The sequence below is a fragment of the Ovis canadensis genome, chromosome Y (genome assembly GCF_042477335.2).
Source record: "Ovis canadensis isolate MfBH-ARS-UI-01 breed Bighorn chromosome Y, ARS-UI_OviCan_v2, whole genome shotgun sequence".
Lineage (NCBI taxonomy): Eukaryota > Metazoa > Chordata > Mammalia > Artiodactyla > Bovidae > Ovis > Ovis canadensis.
Window position 1 is genome coordinate 8,342,861 of NC_091271.1, and position 16,225 is coordinate 8,359,085.

Consider the following 16,225-nt stretch of genomic DNA (forward strand, 5'->3'; position numbering starts at 1 on the left):
TTGAGAATTCCAGACCCCCAGTTTCCATTTCAACAGCCCCAGGCACCTTTCTCTTCCTTGGGGACCCTGGAGTTCTTATCAATCTGCCTAGGAATTGACTCTCTCGATAGCTGTACCGATTTTTGCTCCCTTACACTGATACACAGAGGCAATCAGCAGCAGTTGTTTCTTCTAACCTGCTCTCAGAAAGGGTGTAGTACATCACTCTTGCTAAGTTGGTCCCTGTGGATTATAAATTTGACAGGTATCTGTGGGAATCTGTGAATTTCAGCCTTCCAGTGTAAGCCTCCCTGTCAGCCATCGTCTTTCCTAAGCATCAGGGAGTTCCCAGCACTGGGTGTCCCTTTTACCTCCGGTGGGGTACTCTATGCCAGCAATACTGTCTGTCCCTCTTGAAAGGTAAATCAGATGACCCATCTCTAATCTGCCCTTCTTCACTGACTCTGATTATCATCACACTTATTTGTACCATTGACAATGATATTTCCTTGTTTCAAGGCCTGAATCATATTCCTTCATGAACCTGTATCCCATTTCTTGATCCATTCATCTCTCCGTCCCTGTGTACTTTCTTTACTTTCACCTCTGGGTGTTGGGAATGCTCCTGCAGTGCATGCTCTCTTACAGTGGTTTTCAAAAGCTGTGTATTTCTGAGGTGTCCTAGGTGTCATGCTTTCCGTCTCTTTTCATCTATAAAGTCATGTGGACAGTGATTCTTATACTGGCTCCTCCAGCTGATATCCCCCAACTACTATAAAAGGATCACCCTGACTAATGTTAATCGACCATTTCTGGTCTGGACCATTTTCCGTGGTGGCTTTTACCAGTGCTCAGAGTTTATTTATCCTGGCAGTTTGGATTTTGTATCTCTGATAAGAAACCCTATGGAGCACTATTCATGGGCTTTTTGTTTTTGAAAGCACTTCCAGTTGTATTTGTCTGTTGATGTTTTCTTCCTGAGAGTGTGTTGATTATGTTTTGTGTGTTTTTGTTGCTTTTTCTTTAATTTTGGGTGTGTGACCCCTGGCGTGTTCAAGGGTAGGTGTCATTTTGAGTCCAGATGCCTTCTGAATATCAGATATCCATCAGCAATAGTTTCAAGGCTTGGGTTTTAGATAAAAGTCTCCACACTGGAAGGTTTCTTTATTCCCTCTTTTCTGATGGCCTACACTGCCTGAGACTCTTTTTTTTGTTTTGTTTTTTTTTTTTTTTGGTCAGGCCTGGTTGTACGTTAGTATAGAATGAGCCAAAGGATGCCCCAAAAGCTGGTGTCTCCTCACACTTAGGTTTTGTTTTAAATAAAAGTTCCTATTCTTTTTACATAGATTGACAAGGATGCTTTTGTTTTACATGTACAGATTCTTGTTCCATGACACTGAGATTATCAGATGTATTCAGCTGTGCTTGTTTTCACCTACGTGTTGTTAGAATGTGTTTTGCCTACCACTCTTTTTGAAGCAGGTTTACGTTGATTCTGTATTTTATTTGTGTCTGTGGGAAGAAATTAATGCCAAGCTCCAGATGTATCCCTTCCATCCACCAGGGTCTTTGCTACCCATATGTTTCTTGCCAGGTTGGATGACTACATCACCTTTGTGTGGGTGCTCACTGCTGTGACTTTTTGTATCCGACTTCTCCCTCTCATTCCGTTTCTTGAGTTGACCCTCTTTCACTCGGGGTGATAATCTCTGGATTTATCTTTAATCACAGTGAAATGGACACCTAGTGCTGGGAATATACCATTGCTTAGCAATGGAGATGGGTGAGAGGAAGGCTTACACTGGAAGGCTGCAAGTCACAGATTCCCATAAATACTTGTCAAATACATAAGCCACAGGAACCAACTTAGCAAGAGTGATGTACAAGACACTGTCTGAGAGCAGGTCAGAGGAAATAACCACTGAATGCCAGTGTGTATTGGTGTAAGGGAGCAAGAATTGGTATAGCTACACCAAAGGCAACTGTACATCAGTTTCGTCCACCAAGAAATATGAACTACAATAAAACAGCAGAGACAAGCTTTGGGGGGGGGGGCTTCCTCTAGCTCATTTTACTCTCATTTACAAGCAGAAATTGCGCATACCTCTAAAGATGCAGTTAGCACAGTAGTGAGAGGAGAACCTGAAGAAATGCCACCTGTGTCCACCTTTGGGAGCAGCAACCTGAAACCTTGGGGTAATTCAGTTCAGTTCAGTTCAGTCGCTCAGTCGTGTCTGACTCTTCGCGACCCCATGAATTGCAGCATGCCAGGCCTCCCTGTCCATCAACCCATGTCCATCGAGTCAGTGATGCCATCCAGCCATCTCTTCCTCTGTCATCCCCTTCTCCTCCTGCCCTCAATCCCTCCCAACATCAGAGTCTTTTCCAATGAGTATGGACAGTAATTGTTCACAAGGTTTAATTCAGTTGCTCAGCCTTGTGCAACTCTTTGCAACCCCATGAGTTGCAGCACGCTAGGCCTCCCTGTCCATCACCAACTCCAGCAGTTTACCCAAACTCGTGTCCATTGACTCGGTTATGCCACTCAAACATCTCATCTTCTGTTGTCCCCTTCTCCTTCTGACTTCAATCTTTCCCAGCATCAGGATCTTTTCAAATGAGTCAGCTCTTCACATCAGGTTGCCAAAGTATTGGAGTTTCAGCTTCAGTATCAGTCCTTCCAATGAACACTCAGGCCTGATCTCTTTAGGCTGAATTGGTTGGATCTTCTTGCAGTCCAAGGGACTCTCAAGAGTCTTCTCCAACACCACAGTTCAAAAGCATAAGTTCTTCACCACTCAGCTTTCTTTATAGTCCAATTGTCACATCCATACATGACTAATGGAAAAACGATAGCTTTGACAAGATGGACCTTTGTTGGCAAAGTAATGTCTCTGCTTTTTTTATATGCTGTCTAGGTTTGCCATAACTTTCCTTCCAAGAAGTAAGTGTCTTTTAATTTTATGAATGCAATAACCATCTGCAGTGATATTGTGGCAGGGCTCTAAATGATACCTAGCCTTACAAAATGGCCAGGTGTCCCACACCGAAATAAAAACAAGAACAAACCACATGATCAGGAAGGAAAGTTGCACAGGTAAATGCAATTCAGTAAAGAAAGCTGTCTCAGGAAATATGCCTTATTTGCTTTATTATAAGTGATATGAAAAGTTAAACTGCAACATGATATCACAATTGAGAAATCAAAGAAAGGCTACTGGTAATATTTCCTGCTTCTGTTAGATCCAGATCATTTCTATCCTCCATTGCGCTCATCTTTGCAACAAATGTTCCTTTGGTATCTGTCATTTTCTTGAAGAGATCTTTAGTCTTTCTCATTCTATTGCTTTCCTCTATTTGTTTGGATTGATCACTGAGGATGACTTTCTTATCTCACATTCACATCCACAACTGGTCATTGTTTTTGCTTTGGCTCCATCTCTTCACTCTTGCTGGAATTAGTTCTCCACTGATCCTTAATAGCATTCTGGGCACCTACTGACATGGTGAATTCATCTTTTTTTGTCCTATGTTTTTACCTTTTCATACTGTTCATGGGGTTTTCAAGGCAAGGATCCTGAAGTTGTTTGTCATTCCATTCTCTAGTGATCCATGTTTTGTCAGAACTCTCTGCAATGATGCATCCATCTTGAGTGGCCCTGCATGGCATGGCTCTTAGTCAAAACTGTGGTCCATGTGATCAGACTGGTTAGTTTTCTGTGATCATGGTTTTCAGTATCTCTGTTCTCTGGTGGAGAATGATGAGAGACTTATGGAAGATTATTGATGGGAGAGACTGACTGAGGGGGAAACTGGGTCTTGTTCTGATGGATAGGGCCATGCTCAATAAATCTTTAATCCAATTTTCCATTGATGGGTGGGGCTGTGTTCCCTCTCTGCGATTTGAGCTGAGACCAAACTATGGTGGACACATAATGAAGAAGATATCAGTCTCATTCAAAGGTCCCATGCACACATCAGTACATACACTCAGTACACACTCTGCTCAGTACCCTGCAGCAGGCCACACCTCTGCTGGATACTCATGGACACTCACGGGGCAAGTCTGGGTCAGTCTCTTGTGGGGTCGCTGCTCTTTCTCTGGTTCCTGGTGTGCATACAGTTCTGTTTGTGCCCTACAAGAGTCTGTTTGCCAGTCCTGTGTAAGTTTTGGTGGTGGCTCTATGGTGGGGTTAATGGCAACTTCCTCCAACAGAGCTTATGCCATACCCAGGTCTGCTGCATTCAGAGCCCCTGGCCCTGCAGCAGTCCCCTGCTGACCCATACTTCCACAAGAGACACTCTACCACAGTTCTGTCTTAATCTCCATGGGGTGTCTTGGTCCTGATGTGCACAAGGTTTGTCTGAACTCTCTGACTCTCCAGCAGTTATGGAGTTTGGTTCTAAGTGTGATTTCACCCCTCCTACCATCCTGCTGGAGCTTCTCTGCCCATGGACTTGGAATATTCAGGGGTACTTAGGACTGATTTCCTTTAGGATTGACTGGATTCCTGTCCTTGCATTCCAAGGGTCCCTCCAGAGTTTATGTGGGTATGAATAAATATGTATTGTCCTTTTGTTGCCCTTTCATGGAGAAATAGAAGAATGCTTATGACTGTAATTTATAAAATCCAGATGTATTCTTTATATGTTGAAAAAGATACTGTATAACTTTATTAAAAAATAACACATGCTCATAGCAGAAAACTTAAAGTTGCCAGAAAAATATAAATAAAGGGAAAAAATCACCCATGATCTCACCTGACCATTGGCTCAGAATTCTGAGTTCCTGGGATGGGGAGATTAAAAAAAAAAGATGAGGACGTGCTAGTTCTTTTAGTATATCATCTTTTCTGCTATTTGAATGCTAATGTAGAACTTGGTTATGATATGGGATTCTTGCTTATCTTTAACCCTGTGCTTTTACAAATATCTAGCTATTTGACCCCTTGTTTAGAGACTGCTTCAAGTATTTTTGTTTATGTTTTCCGTTTTTGCTATGATTAAAAAATGTTGCATGTCTTGGCTATGTAAACAGTGCTGCAATGAACACTGAGGTGCATGTATCTTTTTGAATTAACATTTTCTCCAGGAAAATGCCCAAGTGTTGGTCATATGGTGATTATATTTTTAGTTTTTAAGCAGCTGCCATATTGTTCACCATAGTGGCTATCCCAATTTATATGCCCACTGTCAGCACAAGTGGGTTCCCTTTTCTCCACACCCTCTCCAGGAATTTCTGTTTGTAGAATTTTTGATGATGGCTATTCCAACTGGTGTGAAGTGATACCTCATAATCTTTTTGAACTCTGCATTAATGAGGTAAATCACCCTTTGTCAGCTATCTTCCAAATATTTACCAATTTTCATTTTATAATTCCTTGTTTATTGTTCATTTACCCATGCAAGAACTTTACTACAAAGTATAAATTTCCCCTTTTTATCTTCTGGACAAAGATTCTTAAATTAAGCAATTTATTATTTTTTAATGTAAATTTATTTGTTTTAATTGGAAGTTAATTACCTTATAATATTGTATTGGTTTTGCCATACATCAACATGAATCCACCACAGGTATACACGTGTTTCCCATCCTGAACCCCCCTCCCTCCTCCCTCCCTGTACCATCCATCTGGGTCGTCCCAGTGCACCAGTCCCAAGCATCCAGTATCATGCATCAAACCTGGACTGGCAATTCGTTTCACATATGATATTATACATGTTTAAATGCCATTCTCCCAAATCATCCCACCCTCTCAAATAACTGAGTAAAACTCCAGGGAACTAGAGGATGTAGGTTAAAAGATTGGTGGAGGATGTCTTTCTGATTTCACCTGTATGCCTTTCCACATGCACTTTTCAACAAGTTTTTAACTTTACCCTGAAATATATCTATCTAGATATAGATATAAATGGAAAAAATGAAGTAGAGGCAGGTAGCGCTATGATGGGCCAACATAAAGCCAGGATGGATGAGGCTGCACCTGGGACTCCAAACAGATGAGTCAGCCACAGGCTTGCTCAGCCCTGTGAAGCCAATAGGGACATGTCTTTAGAGCTGTGACTGGAGGACTCTGGGAGCCCCACCAGGTGCTCAAAGGCAAGGACGAGGAGGGAGGAACAAGCATAGTAGTAGATAGTAGGCCTGTCTGCCTTGGGCCACAGGGAAGGTGATGTTACTTTTGTTATGGAAAATGTAGCCTGTGAATATTGGAGAAAGAACTTGGTCAGTGCATGGAGTGTTGAAAAGTAAGTAAAAACCATGATTACTTTCACTACAGTTCATATTTTAGTCTATTTCCTCCCCATAATTTTTAAGCTCATATTTTTAAAATTGGAATTACACTTTATGTGCATTTTGGTTTTCATTGTTCTTTGTTCTATACTTCTCAGACATTTTATTATAAAAACTCCCAGTCAACAAACTTGAAAATTTTTCAACAAAGGACAGAAATGGTAGGAACCTAACTGAAGCAGAAGCTATTAAGAAGAGGTGGCAAGAATACACAAAAGAACTGTACAAAAAAGATCTTCATGACCCACGATGGTGTGGTCACTTACCTAGAGCCAGACATCCTGGAATGCGAAGTCAAGTGGGCCTTAGGAAACATCACTATGAACAAAGCTAGTGAAGGTGATGGAATTCCAGTTGAGCTATTTCAAATCCTAAAAGGTGATGTTGTGAAAGTGGTGCACTCAATATGCCAGCAAATTTGAAAAACTCAGCAGTGGCCACAGGACTAGAAAAGGTCAATTTTCATTCCAATCCCAAAGAAAGGCAATGCCAAAGAATGCTCAAACTACCACATAATTGCACTCATCTCACACGCTAGGGGCTTCTCTGGTAGCTCAGATGTAAAGCGTCTGCCTGCAGTGTGGAAAATCTGCGTTCAATCCCTGGGTTGGGAAGATCCCCTGGAGAAGGAAATGGCAACCCATTCCAGTACTCTTGCCTGGAAAATTCCATGGATGGAGGAGCCTGGTAGGCTACAGTCCATGGGATTGCAAAGGGTCAGATACAACCCATCAATTTCACTTCACTTCACTTCACTTCACACACTAGTAAAGTGATGCTTAAAATTCTCAAAGACAGGCTTCAGCAATACGTGAACGGTGAACTTCCATATGTTCAAGCTGGTTTTAGAAAAAGCCGAGGAACCAGATATCAAATTGCCAACATCTGCTGGATCATCAAAAAAGCAAGAGAGTTCCAGAAAAGCATCTATTTCTGCTTTATTGACTATGCCAAAGCCTTTGATTGTGTGGATCACAATAAACTGTGGAAAATTCTGAAGAGATGGAAATACCAGAGCACCTGACCTGCCTCTTGAGAAATCTATATGCAGGTCAGGAAGCAACAGTGAAACCTGGACAATGAACAACCGACTGATTTCAAATAGGGAAAGGAGTACGTCAAGGTTGTATATTGTTACCCTGCTTATTTAACTTATATGCAGAGTACATCATGAGAAACGCTGGACTGGAAGAAGCACAAGCTGAAATCAAGATTGCCAGGAGAAATATCAATAACCTCAGGTATGCAGATGACACCACACTTATGGCAGAAATTGAAGAACTAACTAGCCTCTTGATGAAAGTGCAAGAGAGTGAGAGAGTTGGCTTAAAGCTCAACATTCAGAAAACTAAGATCATGGCATCTGGTCCCATCACTTCCTGGCAAACAGATGGAGAAACAGTGGCTGAGTTTATTTTTCTGGACTCCAGAATCACTGCAGATGGTGATTGCAGCCATGAAATTAAAAGATGCTTACTCCTTAGAAGTAAAGTTATGATCAACCTAGACAGCATATTGAAAAGCATTACTTTGTCTTCAGCTTTCTACAAGCATCCTTCTAGTGGTCATATATGGATGTGAGAGTTGGAATATAAAGCTGAGCGCAAAAGAATTGATGCTTTTGAACTGTGACGTTGGAGAAGACTCTTGAGGGCCCCTTGGACTGCAAGGAGATCCAACCCTTCCATCCTAAAGATTAGTCCCGGGTGTTCATTGGAAGGACGTTGAAGCTTAAACTCCAAAACCTTGGCCACTTGATGCAAACAGCTGACTCATTGGAAAAGACCCTGATGCTGGGAAAGATTGAGAGCAGGAGGAGAAGGGGACAACAGAGGATGAGATGACTGGCTGGTATCGGGAGTTGGTGATAGGCAGGGAGGCCTGGCCTGCTGCTGTTCATGGGGTTGCAAAGAGTCATACACATACACGACTGAGCCACTGAATTGATTGGCTGAAGACGCAGACTTCCCACCTAGATTATACTTGGCCAGAGAGAAGGTGATGCTACTTTATTATGGAAAATGCAGTCTGTGGATTTTAGCAAAATATGGTCAGTCCACAGAGTATGAGAAATAAAAGACATGTTCAGTTTTACTACAGTTAATATTTTGGGGCTTCCTTAGTTGCTCAATGATAAAGACGCTGCCTGCCAATGCAGGAATCAGAAGTTAGATCCCTGGGTTGGGAAGATCCCCTGGAGAAGGGACTGGTAACCCACTCTAGTATTCTTACCTGGAGCATCCCATGGAGAGAGGAGCCTGGTGGGTTAGAATGTATTGGGTTGCAAAAGAATCAGACACGACTGAGTGACTGAGCACACAGTATTTTAGCCTATCTCCCCTGCATCTTTTTTCAGCTCATAGTTTTGAAATTTGAAATTATACTTCATGAGCAGTTTGGTTTTCATTGTTGTTTGCTCTGTACTTTTTCCAACACTTTAGTATAAAAGTTTCCAGACATTCAACAAGGTTGAACATATTTTCTAGCTAATACACAAAGACATCTCACCTAGATTCTACTGTAACTATTTGAAAATAGTTCCATTCTGATGGATCTATCCATTTGTCCATCGTAGTATCCATCAATTAATCTATCTTATTCCCTGGTATTTTTGACAAGTTGCAGACATCAGTATGCATCTCCCTAAGTATTTCAGCAAGCCTGCAATTAATTGGTGACCTGTATTTATTTACAGCATTTTTCTTTTGATATGAACTTTATATACAATGAGATATAACAACTGTTTTTTCCCCAGTCATTTTAGTTTTTAATTGAAGTATACACTACTGTGTTAATTTCTGCTTTATAGCAGTGACTCAGTTATACACATATATGTGTATATACATTGTGAGTCTGGGTGTGTGTGTATGTATTTATACACATACATATTACATATATGTGTATTAATCTTTTTCTGTTTTTCTATGCTACAGGGTTGTAGGATTAGTTCCCTGAACAGGGATTGAACCAACACCCCCTGTAGTGGAAGTATGGAGTCTTATACACTCTACCACCAGGAAAGTCCCATACATATTATTTCTTATATTCTTTTCCAATATGGTTTATCATAGGATACTGATTATACTTCTCTGTGTTCTACACCAGGGCCTTGTTTTTAATGCGTTACATATGTGATAGTTTACATCTGCTAACACCAACCTTCTATTCCTCCCTCCACCTACCCCCTCCTTCTTCTAAACCACAAGTCTCATTTGTTTCTGTGAGTCTGTTTCTCTTTCATAGATACGTCCATTTGTGTCATACTTAGATTCCACATATAAGTGATATCACTTGGTATTTGTCTTTCTCTGTCTGACCTGTTTCACTTTGTATGATAATCTCTCAATCCATCCATGTTGCTGCAAATGGCACCATTTCAATATTTATGTCTGAGTACTATTCCATTTTATACATGTACCACTTTTGGCTTATCCATTTATCTGTCATTGGACATTTAGGATGCGTTTATATTTTGGCTGTTATGAATAGTGCTGCTATGAACATAGGAGTGCATGTATTTTTGAGATTACAGTTTTGACTGGATTTATGCCCAGGAGTAGAGAAAGCAATGGCAACCCACTCCAGTACTCTTGCCTGGCAAGTCCCATGGACAGAGGAGCCTGGTAGGCTGCAGTCCATGGGGTCACTAGGAATCCAACATGAGTGAGCGGCTTCACTTTCACTTTTCACTTTCATACACTGGAGAAGGAAATGGCAACCCACTCCAGTATTCTTGGCTGGAGGATCCCAGGGAGCCTGGTGGGCTGCCATCTATGGGGTTGCACAAAGTCGGACACGACTGAAGCGACTTAGCAATAGCAGCGGCATGCCCAGGAGTAGAATTTCTGGATCATATGATAACTCAATTGACTTTTCTCAGGAACTTCCATACTGTTTTCCATAGTGGCTGCACCAACTAGAGGGTTCCCTTTTATCTACAACCTCTCCAGCATTTGCTATTTCTAGATTTTGATGGTGATCATTATGACTTGTGTGACATGATACCACATTTTGGTTTTGATTTGCATTTCTCTAATAATTAGGGATATCAAGCATCTTTTCATGTACATCTCAGGGATCTGTATGCCTTCTTTGGAGAAATGTCTATTTAGGTCTTCTGCCCATTAAAAAATTTTTTTTAATTTATTTTTGGCTGCACTGCATCTTCCTTGCCATGCATGGGCTTTTCTCTAGCTTCAGTGAGTGCAGGCTATTCCCTATTTGCAGTATGAGTTTTCTTTGTGGTGGCTTTTTCTGTTGCAGAGCAAGGGCTCTAGGGCATGTAGGTTTCAGTTGTTGCCATGAGTGTGCTGTGTAGTTGTGGTGCATGGCACAGTCCATTGCCCCTTGACATGTGGAATCTTCACAGAGCAGGGATCAAACCCATTACCCCTGCACTGGCAGTGGGATTCTTAACCATTGGGCCACTGGGGTTTTCCCTGCCCATTTTTTAAACTGGGTTATTCGGTGTTTTAGATACTGTGCTACATGAGATCTTTGTGTATTCTGAAGGTGAATTCTGTGTTATTTTGTTTGCAAATAATTGCTCTCATTCTGAGGGTTGTGTTTTCATTTTGTTTACTGTTTCCTTTTTTTGTGTGCAAAAGCTTAATTATGCTGAAACTTAATTAAGTCCCATTTGTTTTTAGTTTCATTACTCTAAGAGATGGCTCAAAAAAGAACTGTGTATTACATCAAATAATGTTTCTCCTATTTTCTTTCAAGAGTTTTATAGTTTTATAGTGCTCCTAGGGAGGAGCAACCCAAGGAGTGGTGGCTGCGCAGGCACAGGAGGGCCTAGCGGAGCTATCCCACATTGAAGGTCAGGAATGGTGGCGGTGAGGAGATACCCCTCGTCCAAGATAAGGAGCAGTGGCTGTGCTTTGCTGGAGCAGCCGTGAAGAGATACCCCATGCCCAAGGTAAGAGAAACCCAAGTAAGATGGTAGGTGTTGCAAGAGGGCATCAGAGGGCAGACACACTGAAACCATACTCACAGAAAACTAGTCAACCTAATCACACTAAGACCACAACAGCCTTATCTAACTCAATGAAACCAAACCATGCCCGTGGGGCAACCCAAGACAGGCGGGTCATGGTGGAGAGGTCTGACAGAATGTAGTCCACTGGAGAAGGGAATGGCAAGCCACTTCAGTATTCTTGCCTTGAGAACCCCATGAACAGTATGAAAAGGCAAAATGATAGGATACCAAAAGAGGAACTCCCCAGGTCATTAGGTGCCCAATATGCTACTGGAGATCAGTGGAGAAATAACTCCAGAAAGAATGAAGGGATGGAACCAAAGTAAAAACAATACCCAGCTGCGGATGTGACTGGTGATAGAAGCAAGATCCGAGGCTGTAAAGAGCAATATTGCATAGAAACCTGGAATGTCAGGTCCATGAATCAAGGCAAATTGGACGTGGTCAAACAAGAGATGGCAAGGGTGAACGTCGACATCCTAGGAATCAGCAAACTAAAATGGACTGGAATGGGTGAATTTAACTCAGATGACCATTATATCTACTACTGCAGGCAGGAATCCCTCAGAAGAAATGGAGTAGCTAGCCATCATGGTCAACAAAAGAGTCCGAAATGCAGTACTTGGATGCAATCTCGAAAACGACAGAATGATCTCTGTTCGTCTCCAAGGCAAACCATTCAATATCACAGTTATCCAAGTCTATGCCCCAATCAGTAACCCTGAAGTAGTAGAAGTTGAATGGTTTTATGAAGACCTACATGACCTTTTAGAACTAACACCCAAAAAAGATGTCCTTTTCATTACAGGGGACTGGAATGCAAAAGTAGGAAGTCAAGAAACACCTGGAGTAACAGGCAAATTTGGCCTTGGAATGCGGAATGAAGCAGGGCAAAGACTAATAGAGTTTTGCAAAGAAAATGCACTGGTCATAGCAAATACCCTCTTCCAACAACACAAGAGAAGACTCTACACATGGACATCACCAGATGGTCAACACCGAAATCAGATTGATTATATTCTTTGCAGCCAAAGATGGAGAAGCTCTATATAGTCAACAAAAACAAGACCGGGAGCTGACTGTGGCTCAGATCATGAACTCCTTATTGCCAAATTCAGACTTAAATTGAAGAAAGTAGGGAAAACCGCTAGACCATCAGGTATGACCTAATCAAATCCCTTATGATTATACAGTGGAAGTGAGAAATAGATTTAAGGGTCTAGATCTGATAGATAGAGTGCCTGGTGAACTATGGAATGAGGTTAGTGACATTGTACAGGAGACAGGGATCAAGACCATCCCCATGGAAAAGAAATGCAAAAAAGCAAAATGGCTGTCTGGGGAGGCCTTAGAAATGGCTGTTAAAAGAAGAGAGGCGAAAAGCAAAGGACAAAAGGAAAGATATAAGCATCTGAATGCAGAGTTCCAAAGAATAGCCAGAAGAGATAAGAAAGCCTTCTTCTGCAATCAATACAAAGAAATAGAGGAAAACAACAGAACGGGGAAGACTAGAGATCTCTTCAAGAAAAGAGATACCAAGGGAATATTTCATGCAAAGATGGGCTCGATAAAAGACAGAAATACTATGGACCTAACAGAAGCAGAAGATATTAAGAAGAGGTGGCAAGAATACACGGAAGAACTGTACAAAAAAGATCTTCACAAGCCAGATAATCATGATGATGTGATCACTAATCTAGAGCCAGACATCTTGGAATGTGAAGTCAAGTGGGCCTTAGAAAGCATCACTAAAAACAAAGCTAGTGGAGGTGATGGAATTCCAGTTGAGCTGTTTCAAATCCTTAATGATGCTGTGAAAGGTCTGCACTCAATATGCCAGCAAATTTGTAAAACTCAGCAGCGGCCACAGGACTGGAAAAGGTCAGTTTTCATTTCAATCCCAAAGAAAGGCAATGCCAAAGAATGCTCAAACTACCACACAATTGCACTCATCTCACATGCTAGTAGTGTAATGCTCAAAATTCCCCAAGCCAGGCTTCAGCAATACATGAACCGTGAACTCCCTGATGTTCAAGCTGGTTTTAGAAAAGGCAGAGGAACCAGAGATCAAATTGCCAACATCCACTGGATCATGGAAAAAGCAAGAGAGTTCCAGAAAAACATCTATTTCTGCTTTATTGACTATGCCAAAGCCTTTGACTGGGTGGATCACAACAAACTGTGGAAAATTCTGAAATTGATGGGAAGACCAGACCACCTGACCTGCCTCTTGAGAAATCTGTATGCAGGTCAGGAAGCAACAGTTAGAACTGGACATGGAACAACAGACTGGTTCCAAATAGGAAAAGGAGTGCGTCAAGGCTGTATAGTCACCCTGTTTATTTAACTTCTATGCAGAGCACATCATGAGAAACGCTGGACTGGAAGAAACACAAGCCGGAATCAAGACTGCTGGGAGAAATATCAATAACCTCAGATATGCAGATGACACCACCCTTATGGCAGAAAGTGAAGAGGAACTAAAAAGTCTCTTGATGAAAGTGAAAGAAGAGAGTGAAAAAGCTGGCTTAAAGCTCAACATTTAGAAAACGAAGATCATGGCATCTGGTCCCATCACTTCATGGGAAATAGATGGGGAAACAGTGGAAACAGTGTCAGATTTTATTTTGGGGGGGCTCCAAAGTCACTGCAGATGGTGACTGAAGCCATGAAATCAAAAGACAGTTACCCCTCGGAAGAAAAGTTATGACCAACCTAGGTAGCATATTCAAAAGCAGAGACATTACTTTGCCAGCAAAGGTCCGTCTAGTCAAGGCTCTGATTTTTCCTGTGGTCATATATGGATGTGAGAGTTGGACTGTGAAGAAGGCTGAGCACCGAAGAATTGATGCTTTTGAACTGTGGTGTTGGAAAAGGCTCTTGAGAGTCCCTTGGACTGCAAGGAGATCCAACCAGTCCATTCTGAAGGAGATCAGCCCTGGGATTTCTTTGGAAGGAATGATGCTAAAGCTGAAGCTCCAGTACTTTGGCCACCTCATGGGAAGAGCTGACTCATTGGAAAAGACTCTGATGCTGGGAGGGATTTGGGGGCAGGAGGAGAAGGGGACAACAGAGGATGAGATGGCTGGATGGCATCACTGACTCAATGGACTTGAGTCTGAGTGAACTCCAGGAGTTGGTGATGGACAAGGAGGCCTGGCGTGCTGCGATTCATGAGATCGCAAAGAGTCGGACACGACTGAGCGACTGAACTGAACTGAACTTATCCTGTTTGGGACTCTGTGTTTCTTGGACTTGGGTAGCTATTTCCTTCCCCATTTGAGAGAAGTTTTCAACTGTTTTCTCCTCAAGTATTTTCTCATGGTCTTTCTTTTTGTCTTCTTCTGAGGCTCCTGTGAATCGAATGTTGGGGCATTTAACTTTTTCCCAGAGATCTCTGAGATTGTCTTCATTTAAGTCTCTTCTTTTTCCCTCTCTGTATTATTTATTTCTACTGCCTCACTTATCCTACTTTCTGCCTCAGTTATTCTATTGTTGCACCTCCAGAGTGTTTTTGCTCTCCTTATTGCATTGTTCAATTATATATTGACTCTTTTTTATTTCTTCTAGGTCCTTGTTAAACATTTCTTGCATCTTCTAGATTCTTGTCTCAAGGCTGTTTATCTATAACTCCATTTTGTTTTCAACATTTTGGATCATTTTCACTATCTTTATTTGGAATTCTTTATCAGGTAAATTTCCTATCTCTTTCTCTTTTGTTTAGTTTGGTGGGCATTCCTTTACTTACTGGGTATTTCTCTGCCTTTTCATCTTGTTGCGTTTGGGCCTTTCCATATTCTGGCAGTGAGAGTTTTACTTCTTTTCCAATCTGGTGCCTTTTATTTTTCTGTTCTGATTGCTGCGGCTGAAACTTCCAAAACTATGTTGAATAGTAGTGATGGGCACTAGTAGAGAGAGTGGGCAGTAGAGAATAGTAGAGAGTGGGCACCTTTGTCTTGTTCCTGACTTTAGGTTAACAAACACATGAAAAGATCCTCAACATCACTCAGTATCAGAGAAATGCAAATCAAAACCACAACGAGGTACCATTTGACACCAGTCAGAATGGCTGCGATCCAAAAGTCTACAAGCAATAAATGCTGGAGAGGGTGTGGAGAAAAGGGAACCCTCTTACACTGTTGGTGGGAATGTAAACTAGTACAGCCACTATGGAGAACAGTGTGGAGATTCCTTAAAAAACTCGACATAGAACTGCCATACGACCCAGCAATCCCACTTCTGGGCATACACACCAAGGAAACCAGAATCAAAAGAGACACGTGTACCCCAGTGTTCAACGCAGCACTGTTTATAATAGCCAGGACATGAAAGCAACCATCTGTCCATCAGCAGATGAATGGATAAGAAAGCTGTGCTACATATACACAATGGAGTATTACTCAGCCGTTAAAATGAATACATTTGAATCAGTTCTAATAAGGTGGATGAAACTGGAGCCTATTATACAGAGTGAAGTAAGCAAGAAAGAAAAACACCAATACAGTATACTAACACATATATATGGAATTTTAAAAGATAGTAACGATAACTGTGTATGCGAGACAGCAAAAGAGACACAGGTGTATAGAACAGTCTTTTGGACTCTGTAGGAGAGGGCGAGGGTGGGATGATTTGGAAGAATGGCATCGAAACATGTATATTATCATATGTGAAATGAATCGCCAGTCCAGGTTCAATGCATGATACAGGATGCTCGGGGCTGGTGCACTGGGATGACCCAGAGGGACGGTACAGAGAAGGAGGGAGGGGGGTTCAGGATGGGAAACACATGTACACCTGTGGCAGATTCGTGTCGATGCATGGCAAAACCACTACAATACTGTAATTAGCCTCAATTAAAATAAATAAATTTATATTTTAAAAAGATACAAGTACATTTATTCATGTGCCCAAAGCTATCAGTTGCAAGTATAATATTTGGTTTTATTTTTATGCTGAAATTTATGAAA

General features: G+C 41.6%; 1 protein-coding gene and 1 pseudogene across 1 annotated transcript in view; one reads left to right on the plus strand and one right to left on the minus strand.

Moving 5' to 3' along the window:
- The window catches only part of LOC138929835 (craniofacial development protein 2-like), a 42,544-nt pseudogene extending 30,140 nt beyond the window's left edge, over nt 1-12,404 (plus strand).
- LOC138431431 (zinc finger Y-chromosomal protein) overlaps nt 1-16,225 on the minus strand; it is a 125,917-nt gene that overhangs the window by 6,425 nt on the left and 103,267 nt on the right. The gene's annotated exons all lie outside the window — the stretch shown is intronic.